The sequence below is a fragment of the Orcinus orca genome, chromosome 8 (genome assembly GCF_937001465.1).
Source record: "Orcinus orca chromosome 8, mOrcOrc1.1, whole genome shotgun sequence".
Taxonomy (NCBI): domain Eukaryota; kingdom Metazoa; phylum Chordata; class Mammalia; order Artiodactyla; family Delphinidae; genus Orcinus; species Orcinus orca.
In genome coordinates this window covers 54,763,262-54,778,105 of record NC_064566.1, presented here as the reverse complement: position 1 = coordinate 54,778,105, position 14,844 = coordinate 54,763,262, and the positions used below count along the sequence as shown (strand labels likewise).

Below are 14,844 nucleotides of genomic sequence, written 5' to 3'. Positions count from 1 at the left end.
GTGGCAAACCTCAGTTCCAGTCTGTATCCATCTGATACCAGCAGTTATGTGGCATGTTCATCACCCCAGCTGCTTTAACTTTTCTGTATGGTGGGTGTAGGAATGTTTTGTAAGTGTACTGCTGTGAGAGTTAAAATCTTTCTTCATTTAGCCTCCTCTCTTTTTTTGTGCATAGAAAGACTGGTGAAGAAAGACTTACATGGATTTACATTTATCATTCATTAGGAAAAAGAATAGCACCTTTCCCTGGTGCATTTTTTTTGTGTGTGGTACGCGAGCCTCTCACTGTTGCGGCCTGTCCCGTTGCGGAGCGCAGGCTCCGGATGCGCAGGCTCAGCAGCCATGGCTCACAGGCCCAGCCGCTCTGCGGCATGTGGGATCTTCCTGGACCGGGGCACGAACCCGTGTCCCCTGCATCGGCAGGCGGACTCTCAACCACTGCGCCACCAGCGAAGCCCCTCCTTGGTGCGTTTTGTTCAGTCTTCACAACAGCCATGTGAAATAGAAATTTCCATTGGCTTGCGCAAAGGCGCATCATTAGCAAATGAATAAATATTGGTTTAAAACTACACTTTTTGAATCTAAATGTATTTTATTTTTGCCACTATATCATATTGCCTTTTAAACCCTATCAGGCTAAACTTTGGGGCACTAGAAATGTCCTTTTAGATTGCTTTCTAATCTCTCTAACCTCTTCTCACTAAGAAATCCCAACTGAAGTCCATAGTTTGAGCCCCCCAAAAATAACTGCTGATAAAACTCTGCCAGATGGTCATGATATTGCAGACTTATAGGATAACACTTCTTTACTGAAGTTGGGAGATCAGACTTTATCCATGTTCCGAGTCACCTGTGCCTGAATATTCATTTTTCCTTTGCCAATGTAGATTTATTAACATAATGTAATACATTTTTCTGCTTTAGTGTTAAGCTTTATCTCTCCTAAATAACTTCCTCCACTCTCCCATCTAGTCTTTGAGATGGGAGAAATCTTCTATGTGCCAGGATCCTCCAGATTATCCCCTCTTTAGGAATAGTGTAGTAACAAGTCAAGGAAGAACCAGAGGTTCATTGATCCCTCATAAATATGATTTTGTTTGGTATTGATTAATTCTCTAAAATTTACCTAAGTCTTAATTATAAAAAGTCCATTATGTTTTGGCTCTTATTCATGGAGTCGGGGTGTGGTAATTTGCATGCAGCCTTGGGAAATTCATTCTTGTTTATAGGGCTTTCTTCTTCCACTTTTCTACTTCCAGTTCTCTCCAGTGTCCCTTTCCCTTTCAGACTGTGTAAGTACTAACTGAGGCTGCAAGGACATTTTTCTCCTTTATAGAATCTGCCTTTTGAATCTTTTGGGGTGATAAATGACAGTGACAGTATATGTGTGGCCTCCACCCTCATCTGCCTGCCTATATCTTGAAGGCCTAGCTTTCCTTATTCTCTCTTTCCCTGATTTGCACAAAGGGATTGATGGCTTTCTCATTTGAATCCTTGCCTCATAGTACTTTGTATATTATGGCAATATTATTTATCATTTTTCTTGGGAAGGAGAGAGATGTAGAAGGAAGAGCAGTAAATTTGAAGTTAGGCAAAGACCTACTTGGACACTTATTTAAATCTCTGTTTCTTCGTTTGGAAAATAAAAATAATACCTAACTCACAGGGGTGTTGTGAAGATTAAATGAATAACAAGTGAAAATGAATTGTAAGATGTTAAGTTATATAGATGTTAGGTACAATTGTTGTAATTTTATGACTGCAATTCTGTATAGCAGTGGTTTTTAATTTTGGCTGTGGGTTTGAACTACTTGTGAAGATGTGAAAAAAAATACAGTTGCCTGGACTCTATCTCAGGTCTACTTAATCAAAATCTCTTGGAATCTATTCTTGAAAAGTTATAGATGATTCTGTTATGCAGCCAAGTTTGAAAAGTACTGCCTTATAATATTTTGCATAAATGTCTTTGGTACTTATTATATGAAAACTGTTTTAATTGTCATCTAAAGTCCCTTTATTTGCTAAACACATATTAAGCCTCAGGCATTGTCACGGGCTGTGAAGAAACAGATAGATGATACCTTGTCCCTACCTTTAAGTTTATATTTGAGAAACAAACATGTCTGTAGACAACTGTACTATATTGAGAAAAAAAATGACACATGGATATATATACTGGTGCTATGTGAAGACAGAGGAAAGGCATCTACTTCACCTGAAATAGGGGTGGTCTGGCAAGCCTTCTCAATGGAAGTGACACCTAAGTTGGATTTTGAGAGATAAGCAGGGGTTAACCAAGACAGTGGGGGAGAGGTAGAAAGAGAAGGGAGAAGGAGGACCTTTCTGAAAGAGAGAGGTATAAGGGCTAGAAGGCTTGAGAGCATGTTTGGGGAACTCTGAGTAGTTTAGTACACTTAGAGGATGGGGTGCAAGGTGGGGAGTGGTAAGAGCAGACAGGAAAGCAAGGCTCAGATGATGAATGGCCTTTTGGATAGTGTACAAAGTACTTTCACTAATGTCATCTCACTTTATTCTTTCAGCAACTCCCTGGGTTAGCTAAGACAGGAATTATTTTATGTCCATTTTATAGAAGTGAAAACAGAGGTTAATTGAATTGCCTGAGGCTGTACAGCACAGCTATGGTTTGAGGACCAGTCCTTCTGACTCTTGAGCTTGTGCTTCTTCCAATACACTGTAGCTCTCTTATACTTTTCTGGTGTTGTGAGGATCAGGTGAGCTCCATAGATAAATGCATAGCAATTCATAAGCTTTAAAGTGCTTGACTCATGTTGGCTATTAGTTGGGAGTTTGGACTAAGTGATCTATAAAAGTGCTTTTAGCTCTAAGATTCTGTGGGCATTTTCTTGGATTTTCCTTAATCATTTAAATAGATTTTTTTCCCAGGAGTTGGTAACCAGGGTCCAGCAAGCTAAAATAGCATCAGATAGTTACTCTTCCAATTTGAATGTCTACTCAAACCCCCTTGTTTGTTTTTGCGGTACGCGGGCCTCTCACTGTTGTGTCCTCTCCCGTTGCGGAGCACAGGCTCCGGACGCGCAGGCTCAGCGGCCATGGTTCACGGGCTCAGCCGCTCTGCGGCATGTGGGATCCTCCCAGACCGGGGCACGAACCCGCGTCCCCTGCATCGACAGGCGGACTCTCAACCACTGTGCCACCAGGGAAGACCCCCTTGTTTGTTTTTAAAATACATTTATGTTTCTTTTATTATGAAAGTAATATGTGATTCTTGTAGAAAATATGGAGAATACAGAAGAATAAAAGGTAAAACAAGGACAACAACAAATCTATCAGAGTTTTATTGTAGAAAGATAGCCAACAGTAAGTATTATAGCATTTCATCTATACCCTTTTAATCTTCTTAAAAAATGAGTTTGGGATAGTGATGTCCCTGTTTCCCAGCCACCTTCTCCCCCCAGCCTCATTGTATGTTGGGGATCAATGACATCAGGAACAAATCAGCACCCTCAGCCTCATTACAACTGACCTTTTACTGGGGACTTTCACAGTGCCAAGTACTTTACACTTGGTTTTTCATTTATTCCTCAGAATAATCCTATAAGAGAGATACTGTTTTATACTCATTTTACAGATTAGAAAATTTAGAAGCAGAGAGATCAAGTTGGGATTTGAAGACATTTTTATGATTATTACTGTGTAACTACGGCAAGTCACTTAACCACCCTGAGCCTCCGTTTTCCTTAGCTGTCACATAGATGTTTTAAATTTATTTTAAAAAATAAATTTATTTACTTATTTATTTATTTTTGGCTGTGTTGGGTCTTTGTTGCTGTGCATGTGCTTTCTCTAGTTGTGGTGAGCGGGTGCCATTCTTCGTTGTGGTGCGCGGGCCTCTCATTGCGGTGGCTTCTCCTGTTAGATGTATTAAATTTGATGTCAGCTTCTTAGTTCAGATATTTTATGACAGTCTTTTTAAATTTTTTTATTTATTTAAAAAATATTTTTATCTTCTTCTCTCCCCTGCCCTCACCCTTACTCCATAGTAAAATAGTCCATGATCCCCATAGTCTATCAGTAACAGTATTTCACTATGGAAACAATTCTCAGTGGGCTAGAGGAGTAAAATTTAAATTTCCAGGTTGGGGCATGGATAGAGAGGGACTTGGTATAGTTGGAAGGACTCTTAGTTCCCCAATCACCTGTTGAAGAATTACTATTTTATAACATTTTCTTCTTTCTAAGATTATTTTCCCATCTGGAATTACCTGGCCGGTCCAGAGTCTGATATTTTTGTTTGGTGTCCGGGTACATTTTGCTTGGTCAGTTCAAGAAGTTATCTATATGTAATCTGCAAAGTAACTTAAAACAAGAAACTAGATGAGCAAAGGGGAAAAATTCATTATGATACACTTTTGTAAGTCCACGTTTCCTAAGCAGCCTAGAGACAATATATATTTAGGCTATATATTTTTTTCGAAACACTTTCGTATACAGTCTCATTTAATTCTGTCCTTAATGCATCATATTTTTACAGATGGAAAGAAGTTAAGTGGCTTGTCCATGATAACAGAGCTGGGAGTTTGCAAATTGGAATCTTTAATCTATATCATCTGTCTCCAAATCTGGTGTTGGCTCCTGAACATTTGGGTGCTGCCTTGACCAGTGGCACTTCCTTCATTTTCCCTTGACTTAAAAAAAAAATCCTGGTTCCTTGGAGAATGTTAAAAGCTATTTGCAGTTCATTCTTTTTCCAAAAATCATGTTGTTTCTATCCATTGCCAGTTGCCAGAGAGTTGTCTGAAGCTGACTACTTTGTTAAGGCCCCAGGCCACTTGCGAATGGCTGCTGAGAACATCCTTATGTGTGGGTTGGTAGAGTAGGGACAAAACATATACACCTCCACATGCATACAAACCAAATGCATCTCTACAGTGCTTCTATTTATCTATCCCTTAATTAGTCTACAGATATTTGTTGATCGCTTCCTACGTGCCAGGCATGTGCTTAGTACTAGGAGTACAGTCATAAGCAATACAGAAATGGTCCTTGTCCTTGCTCTTATAAATCTTATACTCCAGAGGGGAATAAAGAGAAAAGCATTAAATGTGCAAATAAGTAGTTGCAGGTTTTGATAAATCCTACAGAAGATAAAGGAGTAGGGTAGAGAATTTTGGAGTGCTAAGAGGAAGGCCTCATTGAGGAAATGATACTTTTAAAATAAGATATGCAAGATAAGTAGAATGGCGTGTAGAGCATTGCAGGCAGAGGGAACATTTTAAGTGCACAAAGGCCCTGAAAGTAGGTAAAAGTTTAGAACTATGATGTTCAGTGTGGTAGCTACTAGCCAGTGGGGTTACTGAGCAGTTGAAATGTTGCTGGTTCATATACTGATGTGCTGTAAGTGTAAAATACATACCAGATTTCATGCTTAGTACTGAAAAAAAGAATTTAAAGTAATTAACTTTTTATATTGGTAATATATTGAAATGTTAATATTTGGATAAATTGGGTTAAATATTTTTTCAAATTAATTTAACTTGCTTTTCTTTTTTAACTTTTAAAATATAGCTACCAGAAAATTTAAGATTACCTATGTAGCTTGTGTTAGTGGCTTGCATTATATTTCTATTGGATAACACTGGTTTAGCTCAACATGGAGGAACTAAACACAGGACATTATGGTTGATGTGCTGTAGGGAGCAAGAGTGACTGGTATGAGATGAAGCTGGTGTGGTAGGAAGAGACCTTTCAAGATGCTACCCTGTGCAGTATCCTAGTTAATCCTGAGAGACTGAGAAGGGATGAATAAATCAGATTTTACAGACAGAGACAAATAGTGACTGCCCAAACCACCCCCCACCCCTTGGTGCTAGAATGAGGAGATGAACCAGCACTTTCAGCATAGTGTCTTGAGTGTAGAATGTTCTCTATCATTGTCAGCTAAAACAAACAAACAAATAAATATTGATGAGTAAATTGATTAAATTGACTAATCAAAGTTTTTAAGTGGTTTTGAGATTGCCTCTGGATATCCATAGTATCTAAGTAGAACTCTTCGTCAAAGATTGAATTTTTTATTCAACTTTTTTCTTTTTTTAAAATTTCTTTGGCACGTGGGATCTTAGTTCCCCAACCAGGGATCAAACCCACACCCCCTGCATTGGAAATGCAGAGTCTTAACCACTGGACCACCAGGGAAGTCTGAATTTTTTATTAAAAAAGAAAAATCCCTTCTTTAGGCTGACTCCTCTTGAAGCAATACACTTCTTTCAACTATTTTGTATGTTTAAAAATTCTTTATAATAAAATATTGTGATGGGAGTATGTTTAGTGAGCACTCATATACTCATTTAGGTTCTATAATATTTTACTATATTTGCTTTATTGAATATCCATCCCTTAATCTATTCATCAATCCATCTTATTTTGAAGCATTTCAAAAAAAGTTGCAGACATCAGTACACTTCACCCTTAAACACTTTAGCATTCATACTCTTACCCACTACTCTATGGCATTATTTGATTAATGTCTGTCTGCCCTACTAGACCCTATGCTCCAGAGAATCATTTTTCTTTAAGGCATGACACCTTAAAGAGAAAGAATTTTAACATAGTACCCCTTTCCTTAAAATAAAAAGTATCTTTTTTTTTGCTCCCTGTTGTAGTTACAGTTCCTAGCATATAGTAGCTACTCCATAAATGTTTTTTTTTTTTTTACTTTTTTTTTTTTTTTTTTGCGGTACGTGGGCCTCTCACTGTTGTGGCCTCTGCCGTTGCGGAGTACAGGCTCCGGACGCGCAGGCTCAGCGGCCATGGCTCACGGGCCCAGCCGCTCTGCGGCATGTGGGATCTTCCCGGACCAGGGCATGAACCCGCGTCCCCTGCGTCGGCCGGCGGACTCTCAACCACTGCACCACCAGGGAAGACCTTTTTTACATTTTTTAAAATAAATTTATTTATTTTATTTATTTTTATTTTTGGCTGTGTTGGGTCTTCGTTGCTGCGTGTGGGCTTTCTCTAGCTGCAGCGGGTGGGGGCCACTCTCGTGGTGGTGCGTGGGCTTCTCATTGCGGTGGCTTCTCGTTGAGAAGCACGGGCTCTAGGCGCGCGGGCTCAGTAGTTGTGGCGCACAGGCCAGCCACTCCACGGCATGTGGGATCCTCCCGGGCCTGGGCTCGAACCTGTGTCCCCTGCATTGGCAGGTGGATTCTCAACCACTGCACCACCAGGGAAGCGCCATAAATGTTTTTTGATTGAATGAATTTGAAAGTGGAGCCAGCATTCAAACTGAGGTCCATATGACTTCTTCACTCAAGTTTAGCAAACATAGAAGAATCCTTTCCATTGTCTGGTGTTGGGAGAGGCCAGGAGAGAAGAAACCTCACTGTGTTAAATATTTAGGTGCCCAGTACAAATATCTCTGACCTGAGTCAAAGTTGAATGCATGCCCTGGTGCTAGCTAAGGATGTGGAAAATTCTTAAGCTGATCGCCAGCTACTTTGCCATTCTGGGTCTTTCTTCATTTTATTTGAGTTGAAGAATTAAATGTTACTGAAAAATGGCATTGGATTAAAGCCCTTTTAGGCATATTTGCTTTCCAGAAGTTTCCTTAAAAAATTGTTTTTTAGTACTCTCCCAGGCAACATTTCAAAATTGGCAGAGTTCTTTTAGGTTAGTACCAATTTCTTTATAGGGCCACAATTCTAATAAGGCTTAACACGTACAATGTTACTAACTTTATTCCATTAAAAATAACAGAGCTCTGTTTAACAAACTATTTTGTAATACTGTTAATAAATTTAAAATTCAGGCACAATTCCATCAGTCAAATGAATAAACTCGTTTCCTTTTTTCTTGTATGTAAACATACCTATTTACATAATTATAATCACAATGTAGACCTACATTTGTTTGCCTTTTTTTCTTGACTTATAAACATTTCCCTCATGTTACTGTGTAGTGTTCATTATAAAATTTAAGATGTTATTCCATAATTTGCCTAATACCATTGTATCAGTCAGTGTTCTACCAGAGAAACAGAACCATAGAATTCTTTAGCAGGGAAACCTCAGTTTTGCTCTTGAGGTCTTTCAACTGATTGGGTGAAGCCTATGCAGATTATGAAGGATAATCTCCCTTGTTTAAAGTCAACTGAATGTAGATGTTTACTGTATCTATAAAATACCTTCACAGCAGCACCTAGTTTAGTGTTTAATTGAACTACTGGGTACTATAGCCTAGCCAAGTTGACATAAAACTAACCATCACAATCATTTAGGTTTTTTCCCCTGTAATAAATTATACTGTAATTTTATCTGTAACACTACATATAGCTTTTTACTTTCAGAGTTTATTTCTTTAGAATAAATTCCCATAGGTGGAATTACTGGATCAAGTGATATGAAGACCTAATAGGCTCTTGACAGGATTTAATATTTGCAAACTGAGAATACCACCACAGCCTTTCTTTTAATGATTTCTTCAGGAGTTGGTCTGTTCAACTGACTTATTTCCCATTTCCAAAAGCCTATTTTTTTCCCCCCTGTATTTTCTAGCTCTGGAAATAGCTGCTTTCCTTCAGGGTTATCTTCAATTCTCCCCTCAGTCTCCACCTGTCACTTTCTCTCTCTTTTTTTTTTTTTTTGCAGTACGTGGGCCTCTCACTGTTGTGGCCTCTCCCGTTGCGGAGCAAAGGCTCCGGACGCGCAGGCTCAGCGGCCATGGCTCACGGGCCCAGCTGCTCCGCGGCATGTGGGATCTTCCCGGACCGGGGCACAAACCTGTGTCCCCTGTATCGGCAGACGGACTCTCAACCACTGTGCCATCAGGGAAGCCCCACTTTCTCTTTTGTGCTTTCACTTCTCTACTACCCCTCACTTTGTCTCATTTATCACAAATAAAACAGAAGCTTTATATTCCTACTTCTGAATCTGAGAATCTACTTGGATTGTACCCATTTTTGCCTTCGCTCCTTTTTTTACAATGAAGGAAATGATTCTCTTTCAAGGAAAGGCCTGATCCTTCATATACTTTTAGATTCTTTCCTGTGGTCCTGTCTTAGAAACCTCACTTCACTACGTCATGACATTTTGCTTTCTACTGGGTTATCATAAGCAGCATTGAAATGTTTTATTTAAAGGAAAACAGTTTTCCCCTTCTCCACCAAACAAAAGCGGTCCTGAGATCCCATGTCAGCCTTCAGCTAAGTGCTATTTTTGCTTTCCTTCAAAACTAGTCTTCTTTAAATAGCTGTTTACAACTTCTGCTTCTAATGCCTTACCTCCCATTTACTTGGCAGCCTACTCCACTCTGCTTCTACCCCCATCCCCCCACCTTATCATAACTGCTTGTGCTAAGGCCCATAATGACCCCTATGGTGCCAAATCTACTTAAAAAAAAGAAAAAGAAAAAAAGCAAACAACCCCAAAACCGCAGCCACACATACACCACTCCCCTTCCCATAATCCCTTAATATCATCAAAATGTTCAGTTGTGGTGCAAATGTCATACTTTTCTTTCTTTGTTTTTTTTTTCTTTAACAGTTTGAAACAGATAAGGGCTACAAAGAGAGATTGGTTGACATGTCTTTTATGTTTCCTTTAATCTCTAAATTTCCTCTCAGTCTCTTTTTTCTCCCTTTCAGATTATTTGTTGAAGAAACCAGTTGTCCTATAAAGTTTCTCACTGTCTGGATTTTGCATCTCCCTGTTATAATTTAACAAGTTCCTTGGTTATACATTATTTGTAAGTTAGTATCTAGAGGCTTGATCAAATCCAGGTTTTCTTTTTTGCATGGCCACTTTATAGGTGTTGGTGTGTTCTTTCATTGAGAGGCTCACAGTGCTTGGATGGCTCTCTTTTTGTGTTGTTAGCAGCCACAGAATTTCCATTTCATTCTTATCTTTCTGGACCTCTCGGTATATTTGCCTTTATTGATTACTCCCTCTTTAAAATATGCTTTGCCTTCTGTGATATCACTTTCCTTGTTTGCCTCCTACCTCTGAGCATTCCTCAGTTTAATTTGTTGCCTTTTCTACAATGTTGATTTTAAATGTTGGAATTCCTCAAGGGAGAGATCCTCTTCTCTTACACTGTACTCTCTTTCTACTTGATTTCATTCATTGTCCTACCTTTGAATACTATATATATGCTCTCAACTTCTGTATTTCCCCAGATATCTCTAGTCTAAACCTCTCTCTTTAACTCTAGACTCATATATTCAATTGCCTACTTGATATTTCCACTCTGAGGTCTTACAACATCTCCTTCTTTATATACTCTAAACTGCGTTCTTGGTCTTTTTCCACAAACCTGGTTCTCTCCCAGTTATCACTGTCTTAGTAAGTGGCATCTTTGTTTCTCTAGTTGCTCAAACCAGAAATTTAAGGTTCATCCCTGACACCTCCTTCTCTCCTGACACCCTTCTCTCCTGTCCTTCATATGGATAACTCCACTCCCTATCTTGTTAATTTTACTTCCTTTGTATTGCTTGAATCTATCTACCTCTCTCCATTTCTGTTGTGACTTCTCTAATCCAAACTACCATCATCTCTACCTTGGACTATCTTTTTTAAAAAATTTATTAATTAATTAACTTATTTTGGGCTACCCTGGGTCTTTGTTGCTGTGTGCGGGCTTTCTCTAGTTGTGGCGAGCCGGGGCTGCTCTTGGTTGCGGTGCATGGACTTCTCATTGTGGTGGCTTCTCTTGTAGAGGAGCACAGGCTCTAGGCCCGTGGACCTCAGTAGTTGCAGCAGGCGGGCTCAGTAGTTGTGGCTCAAGGGCTCTAGAGCGCAGGCTCAGTAGCTGTGGCGCACGGGCTTAGTTGCTCTGAGGCATGTGGTATCTTCCTGGACCAGGGATTGAACCTGTGTCCCCTGCATCGACAGGTGGATTCTTTTTTTTTTTTTCCCGGTACGCGGGCCTCTCACTGTTGTGGCCTTTCCCGTTGCCACAGGCTCCGGACGCGCAGGCTCGGCGGCCATGGGTCACGGGCCCAGCCGCTCCGCGGCATGTGGGATCTTCCTGGATCGGGGCACGAGCCCGTGTCCCCTGCATTGGCAGGCGGACTCTCAACCACTGCACCACCAGGGAAGCCCGACAGGTGGATTCTTAACCACTGTACCACCAGGGAACAGGGAAGTCCCTACCTTGGACTATCTTTTAACTGAGTTCTTTGCTTGAAACCTGTAAAAGTTTTTTGTTTTATTTAGGAGAAAATATAAAATCTTTTTTTTTTTTTTTGGCTGTGCCACGTGGCTCGTATCATCTCAGTTCCACAACCAGAGATCGAACCCGGACCCATGGCAGTGAAAGCGATGAGTCTTAACCACTGGACTGCCAGGGAATTCCCAAATATAAAATCTTAAATGTGATTTTAAGTTTTTGAGTGACCTGACCTTGTTTTTTGTTTCTCTAACTTCATCTTGTGCCACTCTCCACCTCAGTGGCTGTGTTTCAGAGTGATTGGCACTGTTTTTCCTCTCCCCCCCCCCCCAGCCCCCACAAAGTTTGAGAAAGTCTTTCTTGCCTCAGGGCCTTCACACGTGTTCTTCTCCCCTGGTATGCTTTTCTCCATTTCTGGCTTCTTCACAAGTCTAGCTTTTCTCTGCCTCCCTCTTTTTCTTCTTTAAGAAAATTGAGTATATTCTTCTTTCTAAATATTGGGTATCTACTGGAAGCCAGGACCCATCTGATCTAAAGAAGATCCCCTCTATTTTCATCTTACAGTATTTGTTATTTTCTGTAATGGCTTTTATAATGACCTGTAATTCTGTACCTGTCTGTTTGTTATATGTCTAGCCTTTCAGCTCCATGGAGTCAAAGATCATCTCTTTTGTTCACCTTTGTACCCCATCACCTAGTACAGTGCCAGGACCACAGTGAGTGTTGTAAATATTTGCTGAATGAACGAGTTCACATTATCAAGAATTATCAAGCCTTGTCAGTTTTATCTCTGAAGTTATTTCCAAGTTTGTTTTTATCTTTCTATCCTCTGTGCTCTGGTTTAGACCATAATTATCTTGTCTCTAGCTTTTTAAATTACCTCTTAACTAGTGTCCTGGCCACCAGTCTTTTTGTTTTGTTTTGTTTTTTCATTTTTAAAAATTTTATAGTTGATTTACAATGTGGTATTAATTTCTGCTGTACAGCAAAGTGACTCGGTTATACACATATATATACATAATCATTTTCATATTCTTTTCCATTATGGTTTATCACAGGATACTGAATATAGTTCCCTGTGCTATATAGTAGGACATTGTTGTTTATCCATCCCGTATATCACAGTTTGCATCTGCTAATCCCAAACTCCCAATCCATCCGTCCCCCAACCCCTTCTCTCCCTTGGCAACCACAAGTCTGTTCTCTATATCTATGAGTCTGTTTCTGTTTCATAGATAAGTTCATTTGTGTTATATTTTAGATTCCACATAAAGTGATATCATATGGTATGTGTCTTTCTCTTTCTGACTTACTTCACTTAGTATGATAATCTCTAGGTCCATCCATTTTGCTGCAACTGGCATTATTTCATTCTTTTTACGGCTCAGTAATATTTCATTGTGTATATATATTCCACATCTTCTTTATCCATTCATCTGTCGATGGACATTTAGGTCGTTTCCATGTCTTGGCTCTTGGAAATAGTGCTGCTGTGAACATAGGGGTACATGTATCTTTTCGATTATAGTTTTGTCTGGATATATGCCCAGGTGTGGGATTGCTGGATCATATGGCAACTCTATTTTTAGTTTGTTTTTTTTTTTGCGGTACGCGGGCCTCTCACTGCTGTGGCCTCCCCCGCCGCGGAGCACAGGCTCCGGATGCGCAGGCCCAGCGGCCATGGCCCACGAGCCCAGCCGCTCCACAGCATGTGGGATCCTCCCGGACCGGGGCACAAACCGGCGTCCCCTGCATCGGCAGGCGGACTCCCAACCACTGTGCCACCAGGAAAGCCCTATTTTTAGTTTTTTGAGGAACCTCCATACTGTTCTCCATAGTGCTGGCCACCAGTCTTTCTGCCCTCTTATTCATCCATTATTCTGCCTGGAGTAATTTTTCTGATCCTGTTACTGTTTTTCTCAAAAGCCATCAGTGTATCCCCACTGCTGGTAGGATAACATGTAAATTGGTTTGTTATTCAGGGAACATTACACTTTGACCCCACCTACTTCTTCAGCCTCATCTCTCTTGACCCTAATCCATCCCTAAAAAGACTGAGTTTACTACACTTTCATATGTTATATCACTTTGTTCCCTCAGCCTGGAATTCCTTTTTCCTCTATGCTATTAAAGCTCTTCATTCTTCAAGATCCAACTGGGCTGCCATTTCTTCCATGTAGGCTTGCAGCCCTCATCCACCCATTCATGACTATAAATTCCTTGATGGTATGCTATAGACTAAATGTTTATGTCTCCCCCAAATTCTTTTTTTTTTTTCTTTTTGCGGTATGCGGCCCTCTCACTGTTGTGGCCTCTCCTGTTGCGGAGCACAGGCTCCGGATGTTCAGGCTCAGCGGCCATGGCTCATGGGCCTCGCTGCTCCGCGGCATGTGGGATCTCCCTGGACCGGGGCACAAAACCGTGTCCCCTGCATCGGCAGGCGGACTCTCAACCACTGCGCCACCAGGGAAGCCCTCCCCCAAATTCATATGTTAAATCCAAATGCCCAAAGTCGTAATATTTGGTGGTGGGGCCTTTGAGAGGTGATTAGGTCATGAGGGTGGAGCCCTCATGAATAGGATTAGTGTCCTTATAAAGTAGACCCAGAGAGCTCCCTCTCCCCTTCTGCTATGTGAGAGAGAAAATGGCTATCTATGAACCAGGAAAAGGGTTCTCACCAGACACTGAATCTTCTGGTGCTTTGATTTTGAACTTCTTAGCCTCCAGAACTGTGAGAAGTAAATTTTTTTGTTTGTAAGCCACCTAGTCTATGGTATTCTGTTATAGCAGCCCAAATGGACTAAGACAGGTAGTACTTTGTTTTGTTCCTTGCTGTATACTCAGTATCTTGAACAGTGTCTGGCATGTACTAGGCTCTCAATAAATGCTTGTTGAATTATTGAATAAAATAATTTATCCACTCATTCAACAAATATTTATTAAGCTTTTTTGAATTTCCATAGCACTCTTTTGGTCCTGTGCACTATAATTAGATATATAGATGTTCATTTGTTATCCATAGGAACTGATCACTTATAAAATTACTCCCCACTCAGACATCCCTCTCTGCTCACCACTGGGCTCTGTCCTCCTCACTCTCCTTGTCAGTAAGGGCATTTCAAATGGTAGGATAATTAACATCTAACAATATGATGCAAGTAGATTCTAAAAGGAAAACTGAAATTTCTGCAAAACATAAAGAATTTTATGAATTTGAAATAAAGTGATATTGGAGAATGGCTTGAACCACACACACAAAAGTCATTGACAAATGAGAATTAGGTAAAATTAGACCAGTTTAAAATTGAAGGAAAAATTAACGTGAGTTATGTCATAATAGGAGATTCAGAGGACAATGATTTGAGTAACAAAGGATTAAGAGAGACCCTTGGCAAAAACTGGTGAAGCTCCTGAATATTTTTACAAAACTGATCCTCTTCATCAACGTGTTCTGAAAGCCAAATGTGAAATGACCCATGTTCTTTGGTTTAAGAATTACCTTAGTGGCAATTATAGCTTAAATTTTGTTAAATTACAAAATTTTGTTTTATACTTATTTTGAAAAATTAAAGGCCCCATCTACTTTTTATTTATTTTATTTTATTGTAGTTTTGTCCTTCATCAGTTAACTTAAGTGGCATTTTTGGGTATTAGTTATACCCAGATAATAAGAATCCCTTTGTATGCACTTGCCCCCCA

At 40.1% G+C, this 14,844-nt stretch overlaps 1 protein-coding gene across 1 annotated transcript in view; it reads left to right on the top strand.

The window, feature by feature from the left end:
* The window catches only part of PAK1 (p21 (RAC1) activated kinase 1), a 197,457-nt gene that overhangs the window by 4,694 nt on the left and 177,919 nt on the right, over positions 1 to 14,844 (top strand). The gene's annotated exons all lie outside the window — the stretch shown is intronic.